Source organism: Lissotriton helveticus (assembly GCF_964261635.1).
Source record: "Lissotriton helveticus chromosome 1_1 unlocalized genomic scaffold, aLisHel1.1 SUPER_1_unloc_2, whole genome shotgun sequence".
NCBI classification, from domain to species: Eukaryota; Metazoa; Chordata; class Amphibia; order Caudata; family Salamandridae; genus Lissotriton; species Lissotriton helveticus.
In genome coordinates, this window is record NW_027611659.1 from 5,759,742 (window position 1) to 5,773,021 (window position 13,280).

Below are 13,280 nucleotides of genomic sequence, written 5' to 3' on the forward strand. Positions count from 1 at the left end.
TGCTCCAGATCCACACCAGCTCCCCTGAAAAGGAGCCCCGACTCTGACCTTCCTGGTCCGAGTGAGAAGCAATCTTCCGATCCTGCGTGGATTGCTCTTACCAAGGCTTGTTTGCTCCAAACCTGAAGCCGACTGCACCGACGGTGAGAGCCTGCGTGGGACAGATCGTGACCTGCTCCTGGACGTCGCAGATGCCCCAGAGCCCACGTGACAGCGGAGAGAAGCTCCTCGACGACCACCTGATTGCGCCCGACATTGCCTGGTTCCGTCCTGGTTCCACCCTGGTCACTGCTGAGTGACCCAGACTCTGTCCCCTCTGCTTTCAGGTACTCTACAACTTGAGTCCACCCTTGGACTCCACCGGACATTTCGTCTTCACCCTGCCTGCAGCCCTTTCAGCTTCAAGCACCAAGAGCCTGCGTGTCAAAACCCGACGCCACTTCGACCCTGTGCACCCACTTCCTGTGGGTGAGGTAACTTTGCTCCGCCGGTGTTCCCACACTGGTGCACACCTCTAGGGTCTGTGTGTTAAGTTTTGTTCCTCTAGGTTCAGCGGAAGTGTCCTTAAACTTTAACTATTTGACTTTTACGCACCATTGGTTAACATTGGTGCATGCGTGCGCTTTCCGCACATCTCCCGAATCCCGAGGGCCATTCCCGACTTCAGCATTGCTTGTCCTGACTGCTCCCAGCGATTCCCTAGGCCCTAGGCCTAACCACTGTTCGAGTGGCCTCTCTTATACCACTTGTTTAGTATATGGTTTGAGTGGCCCCCTGCCCTCATCCATACTTGTGCAACTTGTATGTTTAAACAGTGCTTTTTGATTTAACGCTTGTGCCCCTTTATTCATAAAGAATACTGGGGATTGTTTTTAGTAATAAACACATATATTTTTATAATATATACTTGTGTGGTGTCCTTTCATTTGGTATTACAGGATTGTATGTGGTAAAACAGCTCGCTTAACACGACCTCTTAAGTTAAGCCTTTAGGCTGCTTAGTCCATGCTACCCCTAGGATAGCTTGTCTAATAAGGTTGACTTACAACCAGACACCATAAGGGATTGTTTGGTCAGGTAGTAGGTGGTTCCAGAATTGGAAACATCCCCTACCAGGCCAACTTCTCACATTGGTGAGCAGCGGTGCGGATTTGAGCTTGCTGTTGTTTTACCATTGCAATCTTTATATCAAATTGAAAGATCACATCAAGTACCTCTAGGTACATATAAAATCAAAAGCTTAGCATATTAAGTTCTACTGAACTTAGTAGTTGTAGGTTGAAGGGAGTAGCACACCCCTGACTACAACTCACTAGCAAGGTCCAGTAGGAAAACACTTAGTGTAGGTAAGTGCACCACTTACACCTCACTAGTAACCATGTCTGACACAGGAAAGGCCTCAGGGTCTAGTCCTGTGACAGTTGACCCTACCCAGGCAACTTTTGGATATGACAAACTAACCCGCAGAGACTTGATTGCCTTGTGCAAAGCAAGAGGGTTAAAAAGGGGCAGAAGCCCCACCTGCCTAATCCTGGTAGAAATCCTAGAACAGGATGACTTAGAGAAGGCAAAAGCAGCTTCCCTAGATACAGGAACTGGAGGGAACCCCCCTGCAGTTGATCCCCTTGAAGAGGAGGATGATGATGACTTGGATGAGGACTCAGATGTTGAGGACTTAGGAGTACAGGATCAGGGTAGCCAGGTTCCAGTTGGTAGGCTTAGCCAGGCCAACTTGGACCTCCTGGGGACTGGAGGGGGCCAGCACCTCCCCAGAACCCAACATATGATTCCCCCAGGCAACAGAAGAGTGAGATCTCCCTCAGGGGACTCTCATCTTTCTAGTGCCTCCAGAGAATCAGAGAGAGGCATGAGTGCTTCTCAGAAAGCTGAGCATAGGGCTAGAATGAGGGCTGTCAGACTCCAGATAGAGAGAGAGGAGGTAGCCCTGAGTCAAGCTAAGCTTACCTTAGCTCAAGCTAAACTTGCCTTGGCAAGAGAGCAGAAATTGTGTGGCTTAGATGCCACTGGTGGCAGCAATATTCCTAAAGAGAAACCCAGGTCCTATGATAGTAGAAACCTGACAAAGATTGTGCCCCCCTTCAAAGAAGGGGATGACATCCACAAATGGATGACTGCTCTTGAGAGAGCCTGCATGGTACAGCAGGTTCCTGAGGAACAGTGGGCAGCAATCTTATGGTACTCCTTTTCAGAGAAAGGGAGGGACAAGCTCCTCACTGTCAGACATGAGGATGCAAACAATTACAAAGTCCTGAAGAGTGTTCTGATAGATGGGTTTGGCTTAACCACTGAACAGTACAGGTTCAAGTTCAGAGACACCCAGAAGACACAGACTCAGGACTGGACTGATTTTGTAGATTGTGCTACTAAGGCTCTGGAGGGTTGGCTACATGGCAGCAAAGTACATGACTTTACAGGATTGTATAATTTGATTATGAGGGAGCAGATCCTAAGTAATTGTCAGAACCAGCTCTTACACCAGCACCTGGTAGACTCTGATCTGACCTCTCCCCAAGAATTGGGAAAGAAGGCAGACAAATGGGTCAGAACCAGGATTAGGCCTAAGAATCAGGACAGTAACCAGAAGAAGGAGTCTACCAAGCCTCAAGATAAGGGTGGGGATAAAAGTAAAGAAAAGACTTCCCCAGGGCCCCAAAACTCCAAGGATGGGGGTGGGTCCCAAGACACTTCTTCAACTGAGAAAAAACCCTATTGTTATCCCTGTAAACAGGTGGGGCATTACAAAACAGACAGCTGTTGTCCCAAGAATAACAATAAAGAAAATATACCTCCAAAGCCAGCTTCAACACCTCCTGTTACTGTCAGCAGTAATCCCCCAGGAAGTGGAAGCACACCCAGGAATCTGGGTGGGTTTACTTTTGGAAATCAGGTGGACCCTGGCCTATCCAGGTCCCCATCACCCAATGATCTTGTTTATGAGGCTGGCATGGGGTTTGCCAACTTCTCTGCTTGCCCAAATACTTTGAGCAAGTATAGACAAGAACCCATCATCAATGGTTTAAGAGTTGAAGCTTTTAGAGACACAGGGGCTAGCATCACCATGGTGGCTGATGGCCTAGTCCCCTCTAAGCAACTTTTACCTGGTGCCACATACCAGGTAATAAACATTGATGGCATCCAAACAAATCATCCCATGGCAGTAGTAAGTCTCAGCTGGGGAGGTGTCACTGGCCCAAAGAGAGTGGCAGTGTCCCCAAACTTGCCTGTAGACTGTCTACTGGGTAATGATTTAGAAATCTCAGCCTGGGCTGGGGTTGAACAGGAAATCCATTCTAGAATGGTAAATTCCAATGGAAAGGTTAGTGGGGCTGTAATGGCTACAGCCCCAATTCAAGATGTCCTTCCTGAAAAGGTTGGTAGGGCGGAGATACTCCCTGCCCCATCTTTAGCAAAAGCTCTTCCTGAACAGAATAGCAAAGCTGTTATGATAACAGCAGAAACCCAAACTGAGTCTCCTCCTGAAAAGGTTGGTGGGGCTGTGATGGCCACAGCCCAAACTCAAACTGACACGTGTGTTGTGAAACCTGAAATGATGGATAACTCCACACAAACTGAGAGCATGGAGGAGGAAGAGAAATCTCCCCCTCACCAGACTTTAGGACAGGATCAGCCTCCTCAGGGAACTGATCTTACCCCTGATGAAGGAACTGCCCCAGAGGTGGTTGGGCCTAGCCTGACAGAACCTCTGATGTCAGTGGACCCTTCTCAGGTGGGACCCAGTCTGGAGCAGGTAACCTGCCCCTCTCTCCCTTGCCTTAGCCAGCCCAGGGCTGCAGAGGACAAGAAGGACAGTGAGACCCAGAGGGCCCCCTGTCAAATAAAGCACCCCCATCAAAAGATTAGGTGCACCAAAACTAGTAGCCCTAGTAAGGTGAAAACTTTAAAAACTCCTGAGGGAGCCCCCTTAAAAACAGTTAGGGACCTCCCCCAGATGGATTCTGTTGGGCACAGCCACACCTGGGACCCAAAGGGCCCAAACCTGAACTGTCCCTCCAGCAAGCCAAACAGAGGGACCCAGCCTCCAGCTTTAGGTAGCCAGAGGTTGACCCTGAGAGCACAGTGCAACTCAGTTAAAGAAAGAAAGGCACACATGGTGGAAGATAATTGGAGGAAGCTAAGCCCTAAATTAGTAGAGCCTCACTTCAATACTCCATATCCAAACCAGCCTTTAACTTTGCATAAACACACCCAAGGTAGTGATTCCCTATGGTGGAGACCCTCTAATACCCAAAGGGTGAGGGACTGCTTAGTGGACCATGAGACAGGGGGTACCCATGCTAGTGCAGGTACTTCCTTATATGGCCACTCAGGCAATATAGGCTTACCTGGCCAAGGATAGCCTTATCTCCTTTCGTTTGGGGGGGGGGTTATGTAGGAAGGTGGCTACCTGACTATGGTTACCCCAGATTTTTTGCCTGTGTTTAGCTGGTTTTTTGACTTAGTTGACCTGGTTCCCTGCTAATCAGGGCCCCAGGCCATCTGCTCTCTCTGTAAAATGGATTCCATGTACCCTAGGTACATACCAATTGGAAATGGACTCCTTGTCAGCCCCTGTAGAATGCACTATGGGTGCACAGGGCACAGGAGCCACTAAGGCCTACCAGGGGCTGCAGCATATCTTTTGCCACCCCTGGCTGGTTCTTAAATTGACACAACTGGCTGATCACTCAGCTGGGGTAAGGTGGTGTACACACCCCTTGCTTAGATATAGTATACCTATGTCTAAACCTATATCTGGACACATGTAAACCTGTGAGCCACTCCTATAGACAGGCCTCACCAATCCTGGAGGCTGGGTGCATGGTTTTTATGTGAGATGGAGCTCTAGCATGAGCTGAGCCTGTCTGCAGCCGTCGGGAACAAATCCCTAAGCTGTTTCAGGATAATGCCATACCATATACTATTAAGTGCCTTATAATCCTCGCGGTTATTTAGCAACTCTGGTTTGGCTTTATCAAAACATGTCGTGTAAGGTGTCATACGCTTTGGAATACCATCCCCTCGCCAGTTCTGGCGACGGGGATGGCATTCCACCCCTCTAGAGGGGTAAGACATGTTACTTCACTTTAATGCGGTTGATTTCTCCAAAGGCCTTAAGATCCACAAAATGGATGCCTCTGCCACAGACAAATGTCTGGACCCCTGGAGCTGACCGAAACCCAGTCAAGGGGGTCCTGGACAAAGGGTTTCCTGTCACAGGAGGGTGTCACCGCCCTCCAGACAGGAGATAGTGTATTGTAGCAGGGAGGTTTGAAAGAAACCAGACACTGCCTGGGGCGCACAAGGCTGCCCCTTGCATAATCCGGCCAAACCGGTTCTGGGGCACTCCAGCCCTCGTGCCAGGGCGGCCTGGATCAAAGGAAGGGGGTGTATCCACCCACTTCCTGGGTCCCACCCATAGGAGGGGACCTAGCAGGTAATCACGCCCACCAGATTCGAATAAGAGTGGGAGCAGTGCCAATGCACATCAGATTTCCTGGAAGAAACATTTGAAACGATATTCTGGACCCTTCGCCCTCCATCTCAACGTGGAAGCCCGAAGAATCTCCCTTGTGGTCAAGGAGTGACCACCCTGCAGCAGCAGGCACCATCCAGCCCTCGACGTCTACTTAGTTGCAGTTCCCGCCGGAACTCGAGCGACTGAGATCGACGAGATCAAGCCTGCCCAGCTTCTAACAGCCCGATCCACAGTCCCTGCAAAGCTGAGACCCGTGGAGGCGACCGGAAGCGTGGGGCACGCCATCTTGAAGTGACCACGAGACGCTGACCGTGCAGCCCACGAGTGACCCTCGAAGCTGTACACCGGGGTTTGAGAAGCCCCCACCCTGAGCTACTCCTGAGCCGAAGTTCAGCCCTCCACACTCGACGAGTGCTGCGTGGGGCCCTTTGGCACGATTTGGCTCAACGCGTTGGCCCGGTCACTTGCCAGCTGGCTTGTGGTCCCTGTGCCGACGAACTACCAAAGAAGACTCGTGAATCTGGTTGCTCCAGATCCACACCAGCTCCCCTGAAAAGGAGCCCCGACTCTGACCTTCCTGGTCCGAGTGAGAAGCAATCTTCCGATCCTGCGTGGATTGCTCTTACCAAGGCTTGTTTGCTCCAAACCTGAAGCCGACTGCACCGACGGTGAGAGCCTGCGTGGGACAGATCGTGACCTGCTCCTGGACGTCGCAGATGCCCCAGAGCCCACGTGACAGCGGAGAGAAGCTCCTCGACGACCACCTGATTGCGCCCGACATTGCCTGGTTCCGTCCTGGTTCCACCCTGGTCACTGCTGAGTGACCCAGACTCTGTCCCCTCTGCTTTCAGGTACTCTACAACTTGAGTCCACCCTTGGACTCCACCGGACATTTCGTCTTCACCCTGCCTGCAGCCCTTTCAGCTTCAAGCACCAAGAGCCTGCGTGTCAAAACCCGACGCCACTTCGACCCTGTGCACCCACTTCCTGTGGGTGAGGTAACTTTGCTCCGCCGGTGTTCCCACACTGGTGCACACCTCTAGGGTCTGTGTGTTAAGTTTTGTTCCTCTAGGTTCAGCGGAAGTGTCCTTAAACTTTAACTATTTGACTTTTACGCACCATTGGTTAACATTGGTGCATGCGTGCGCTTTCCGCACATCTCCCGAATCCCGAGGGCCATTCCCGACTTCAGCATTGCTTGTCCTGACTGCTCCCAGCGATTCCCTAGGCCCTAGGCCTAACCACTGTTCGAGTGGCCTCTCTTATACCACTTGTTTAGTATATGGTTTGAGTGGCCCCCTGCCCTCATCCATAATTGTGCAACTTGTATGTTTAAACAGTGCTTTTTGATTTAACGCTTGTGCCCCTTTATTCATAAAGAATACTGGGGATTGTTTTTAGTAATAAACACATATATTTTTATAATATATACTTGTGTGGTGTCCTTTCATTTGGTATTACAGGATTGTATGTGGTAAAACAGCTCGCTTAACACGACCTCTTAAGTTAAGCCTTTAGGCTGCTTAGTCCATGCTACCCCTAGGATAGCTTGTCTAATAAGGTTGACTTACAACCAGACACCATAAGGGATTGTTTGGTCAGGTAGTAGGTGGTTCCAGAATTGGAAACATCCCCTACCAGGCCAACTTCTCACAGCCCCAAAGTTGAGTTATACTCTGATGTGGAAAGGATTCAAGGACACTATTTGCCCGATTCTGATGCGGTGTGGAAAGCTTCCCGACCAAATGGGTTTGGGAATGGTTTCCAACCAAATCGGATCGGGAGAGTCCAACCAACCGAGTATGATGCGTCGGGATGCTTCCAGATATGATTTGGTTGGACTCCCGTTGACGTCAATGGGAGCCTATGGTCCTAACCTCATCTTAATCTGGCCAGAGGTGGAAATGCTTTCCTAATCGCATCGTAATAGGGCCCTCAATTGGTAAGACACGTTCCCGATCCGATTTGGACATAGCAAATGCCGTTAGGAGACCTTCCTAACCACATCAGAATTAGGCCCTAAGGTGGGATTGTATGTTACAGCTGTGGACAGCCTTTTTTAAAGCACTGCTGCCTACAATCTATGCTGTTTGCTGGAGCAGAGGTTGGGCCTCTCACTCTCTGAGCAGGACTCCCATGACCTTTGGAAAGATCATGGCAGTATACCTCAGGAGGTCAGGTTGAAATCAGTTATTTCAAGTTCCTACACCACTGGCACTGGACGCCGGAGTGGATCTATAAAGCACATATGGTAGACGATTCCAAGTGCTGGAGGTGCGGAAGGTGTGGCGCACTCGCCTGCGACATTTTGCATTTCCTGTGGACTGTACAGTACTTTGTGCTACTGGGCTCCGTTTGGGATACCTTGATGACCAACCAAGGGGTGGCACCGCAATTCATGGCCCGTCAGACCTTGCTTCACAAAATGTCAATATTCCATGATTTAACTCCCCATGGTAAGAGTAAGCTGGCTACGGCCTTCGTAGTGGGAGTTGGTTTTTTGGGGGTTACCATGGGGCCTGGCACCCTGACTTTTGTTTCCTGTTTCCATGTCCCTTCCCCTCCTGTTCCCCCTCGTCCTCCTTCCCTGATCTTCTGCGGGATCTTCTAGGACACATCACCTCTATCTGGAGATGTTATTTTATTTATCATTTTTCCTGTTATCAATGTCGTCTCACCAGTTCTAGTTTATACAGTATCTTGGACTCTGCTGAATTGATAAACTTCAATCCCTGTTATATGCTCATTGTGTATGAAAAGTCAATACAAAATTAGATATTTAAAAAAGACACAGGGAGTGGTGTCACTTAACATTTGACTTTGACAATTCCATAGGAAGAGACATTACTGAATTTATACACATGATCAGAACAAATGTAAAGTGATAAAATTAACAACCAAGTCTCACTAAAATTGACATTCAATTTAACATTCCAATGGACTGTGTTCAATACTCATGGTGAAATATAAGTTTTGCCACTAAAATGTGGGACGGAGGGTCTGCTCTGTGCCGAATACTCACGTGTGAAGTTCTAGTTAATCCCCATATTTTGGAAGAATGAGCCAGGTTTGAGTGACACTTCAGACCGACCTCCAAATGTGTGAGTGTCACTCGTGATGAGTGAGGTTTGAGGGTTCTGATGTATGCACACCCGAACTAATGTTGCTGTAGAGGCATTCAAGACTGCTTGCATGACAATGCTACAAAGAGTTGACGCACTCACTAATGAATGGTGTATTGATGACGAGTGTACTATGATATAGGGGCCTATGTGAAGGAGTAGAATATTTTCGAGTAGTGCAATGCCCCTCCCCTGTTTCTCAGACCAGTAACACCCACTCATTTTTATGATACAATACAAACTGTGTGAGAAATTTCTGGTTCATACTTGATATCTCTATCTTAGGAATTAGCTGTTTCAAAGATAAATTGCTTTATTTTTTGTCAGTGAATCTTTGTTGAGAGAGAATGGTGCTTACTGTAAACAAAACAACAAAGCCTGGAAGAGACCGGTATCTTAATATTTTAGGAGACAGTTGTGCTCTTAAACCAGAAACTCAAAACCTAATTAGAACCTACAATTCAGTCTTGTTCAAGGATATAAAAACGTATCAAATATAAGGAATACGCCACAGACACAGGAAAATTAAAAATAAGCTGTTCCTTCAATTGTCGCTTTGACAGATGACCTATGCCTCATTGTCACTGATCTGGTGTATAAAACTCCATGGTATTTACCTCTGTTTACTTTGCTATCTAGCACGTTGTGGATTTGAAAAACTGCAAATAAATTATTTAAGAGCATAAATAAGCTGCCCAGTTTAATTGCAAAACTGACCGAAATACTATATATTCATTAAAATACCAATATATTCATTGAAATACAGATATATTCATTGAAATTCAGATATGTTCTTTGAAATACAGACTGCCACTTCCAGTTGTTACCTTTCTGTAAACACTCTCAAGTCCTTTACGTCAGTGTTTGGAAGATGCTCATCTGAAGTGAAGCTATAAATACTTTTTTACAGCAGCAAAGTGTGAGGCCCTGTACTTGAACTGTCTGACCCTTAAAACCATTCACGTCTGTAACATCTGAAATCCCAGGTCTTTATAGGTATAAGTGCTTGTTTGTGTGAAATGTATTCACGCCTGGAGGTGGCAATTCCGTCAGCGGCCAGCAGAGGGCGCTCCTCGCCTGTTGATGAAACCACTGAGCTGCTCATTGGATGAAAGAGAGAAGGGTTTCCTCTTCCGGGTCAGCGGCAGCAGAGACAGCACCAGCAGCGTTGGTGACATCACTTCCTGTCTCTCCTCGTGTCCAGCCTGCTGCAGAGGAGGAAGGAGCCCTGTTAGGTGGGCAGATACCTTCATCTACAGACCCTCACAGATCCCAGGAGGAGGAGAGAGCCTGGACAGGTTTCTGCTCAGGTAGGAGACCTGCTAACTCACTTGGCTGCAATTTATGAATCCATGGATCAGATGTTCCCCCTCCCTGGCATTCACGGTGACATCAGGAGACCCCAGCCCTTCCTCCTGCTGAGCCTGAGTGGGGAGCGGAGGAGGTGAGGCCTTTCCATGGGTGCAGAGGAGGAGAGGCTTGTCCAGGGGTGCAGAGGAGGTGAGGCCTTTCCATGGGTGCAGAGGAGGAGAGGCTTGTCCAGGGGTGCAGAGGAGGAGAGGCCTGTCCAGGGGTGCAGAGGAGGTGAGGCCTGTCCAGGGGTGCAGAGGAGGTGAGGCCTGTCCAGGGGTGCAGAGGAGGTGAGGCCTGTCCATGGGTGGGTGCAGAGGAGGTGAGGCCTGTCCAGAGGGCAGAAGAGGTGAGGCCTGTCCAGGGGTGCAGGGGGGGAGAGGCCTGTCCAGGGATGCAGAGGAGGTAAGGCCTGGCCAGGGGTGCAGAGGAGGAGAGACGTGTCCAGGACAGAGGAGGAGAGACCTGTCCAGGGACAGAGGAGGAGAGGCTTGTCCAGGGGGGCAGAGGCCTGGCCAGGGGTGCAGAGGAGGTGAGGCCTGTCCAGGGGTGCAGAGGAAGAGAGGCCTGTCCAGGGGGGCAGAGGAGGTGAGGCCTGTCCAGGGGTGCAGAGGAGAGGCCTGTCCATAAGGGTGCAGAGGAGGAGAGGCCTGTGCAGAGGAGGAGAGGCCTGTCCAGGGGTGCAAAGGAGGCGAGGCCTGTCCCGGGGTGCAGAGGGGATGAGGCCTGTCCAGGGGTACAGAGGAGGTGAGGCCTGTACAGGAGTGCAGAGGTTGTGAGGACTGTCCAGGGGTGCAGAGGAGGTGAGGCCGATCCAGGGGTTAGAGGAGGAGAGGCCGGTCCAAGGGGCAGAGGAGCTGAGGAATGTCCAGGGGGCAGATGAGATGAGGCCTGTCCAAGAGTGCAGAGGAGGAGAGGCCTGTACAGGGTGCAGAGGAGGGGAGGCCTGTCCAGGGGTGCAGGGGGGGTGAGGCCTGTCCAGGGGTGCAGAGGAGGTGAGGCCTGTCCAGGGGTGCAGAGGAGGTGAGGCCTGTCCAGGGGTGCAGGGGAGGTTAGGCCTGTCCTGGGGTGCAGAGGAGGTGTGGCCTGTCCAGGGGTGCAGAGGAGGAGAGACCTGTCCAGGGACAGAGGAGGAGAGGCCTGTCCAGGGACAGAGGAGGAGAGGCCTGTCCAGGGGTGCAGAGGAGGAGATGCCTGTCCAGGGGTGCAGAGGAGAGGAGGCCTTTTGTAGTCACGGGATAGGTGACCCCTCCCTTGGACGATAGTGCGCAAGGGCATCGGCTCCATCCTTAGATTGTTTTTTTCCGCCACCTGGTTCGGATGAACTTTTTCCGCTCAGGCTCGACATCTACTTTTCAAGTACTTTGAATCGCAAAAACGTATTAAAACTTCACCTAACTACCTTCGATATCGACTAATATTGTTTTCGACTCCATCAGCTCGATTCCGGTCATCGACGCGGGCCGTTGGACCTATCCAGGCCGTGAGGCCTACACCTTATGGAAAGGACGCCATTCAAGAAATGCCCCTTGTGTGGAGCACAGTTTCCATGCAGTGACCACCACGAGGTCTGTAACCTGTGCTTATCGCCAGAACACGTCAAATCCAGCTGTAAAGTCCACATTTGTAAAGCGCACAATCACCCGTAAGGGTCTCTAGGCGCTGGGGGCCGTCGGGAAGATTAAGCGAGCTATTGCACAGCTGTACAGCCTGCGCGTCCTTTCGATCCAAGAAAACCATCCGAGATCGGAGGGCCCGTCGACACGACATGCAGAGATCAGCTCCAGAACCGGTGGATATCTTCGATGAAGAGGTTCCGCTCGTTCCCAAAGAGGATTCCGATGATCTCCAAATCGTCATATCAGAGGCAGACTCCATACCATTGGGTCAGTGCGTGAGTACTACTGCCCCTTCATCAAACACAGCACCCAAACTGAAGGCAAAGGTCAACACTCCGCCTCCTGGGCCCAGTCGAGACCAAAAAATCACTTTGAAAGCCCCGCCATCGAGCCCGTCTCCGAAGAAAATAAGTAAGCCTTCCGGCAGCTCCTTACCGAGCAAGCCGCACGTGTCAATCCCACCAGCTCCATCGGCACCGAAACCGAAAGAAGTCGAGGCTCCGTCGACTTCTAAAGACTAAGGTGTGAAACCAACGTCCGATGCCTCGAAGCCGACGAGACCAGCTTCCACTCTAAAGCCATCACCTTCGATATCGAAACCGACAAGGCCTGATTCCGATGCACCCAAGCGCTCGAAACAGCCTACCACACCGAAAACAACACCTTCCGTGCCGAAAACTGCGCCAAAGGACACTGTAACGCCTCCTAAGGCTAAAGACAAGCAGCAAACTCATTCGGATCCGAAAAAATCGGCGCCGACAAAGGTTACACAAGGAGAAGAACTTTTCCAACCTGATCCTCTGCAAAAGAAGATTTACATTGACCCAAAGACAGGTGCTGTATCCACCATACCACACAAGAAGAGGAAGGCAGATACAACACCCACTGTAGTACCTGCCAAGAAGAAGGACTCTGCCACATCTCCTGTATACCCTGCTTCTCCTATACTTCCTTCTCCTTCATCCCCTTTTCCGCCTTAACAATTCACCACAGATTTCCCCTCCACATTCTCCTCTTCTGTCTTCACACTTACCTCAAAATGATGATGAGTATAGTTTAGGAAGAGGGATAGACCCAGACCAGCCTTTCCCATACCCTATAGATGCTACAGACTGGGAGTACCCGAATCCACAGGATGCACCAGCTATTCCTGACCCACAGTCATACCCATCAAAACCTTCTTCCCCAGAAGATAATATTAGTTTTGGACACCTGCTGAACAGAGCTGCCATTTACCATGGAGTCACTATGCACTCTGATGAGGCACAGGAAGATTTTCGTTTAGACACATTTGAACAATCGCAAAGATCTGTTCAAATTCCTCCTATGATTAAAGGGGTCATCAAACACGCTCCAAAGATATTTAAAGACCCTGTTCGTACTAGGATCCTAAACCCTAGAATTGAGAAAAAATATAGGCCTGCACCTGCAGATCCAGCCTACATTAAAGGACAACTACCATTAGATTCACTAGTTGTATCAAATGCTAGGAAAAGGGCAAATTCACAAACGTCAGGTGAGGCACCCCCACCTGACAAAGAATCTAAAGTAATATATGCTTCAGGCAAAAGAATAGCTGCGCAAGCTTCTAACATATGGCGTATAGCTAACACACAAGCCCTCCTTTCAAGATATGATAGGACTCGTTATGATCAGTTAGAGAAACTACTGGAACATCTACCTGACCAATAT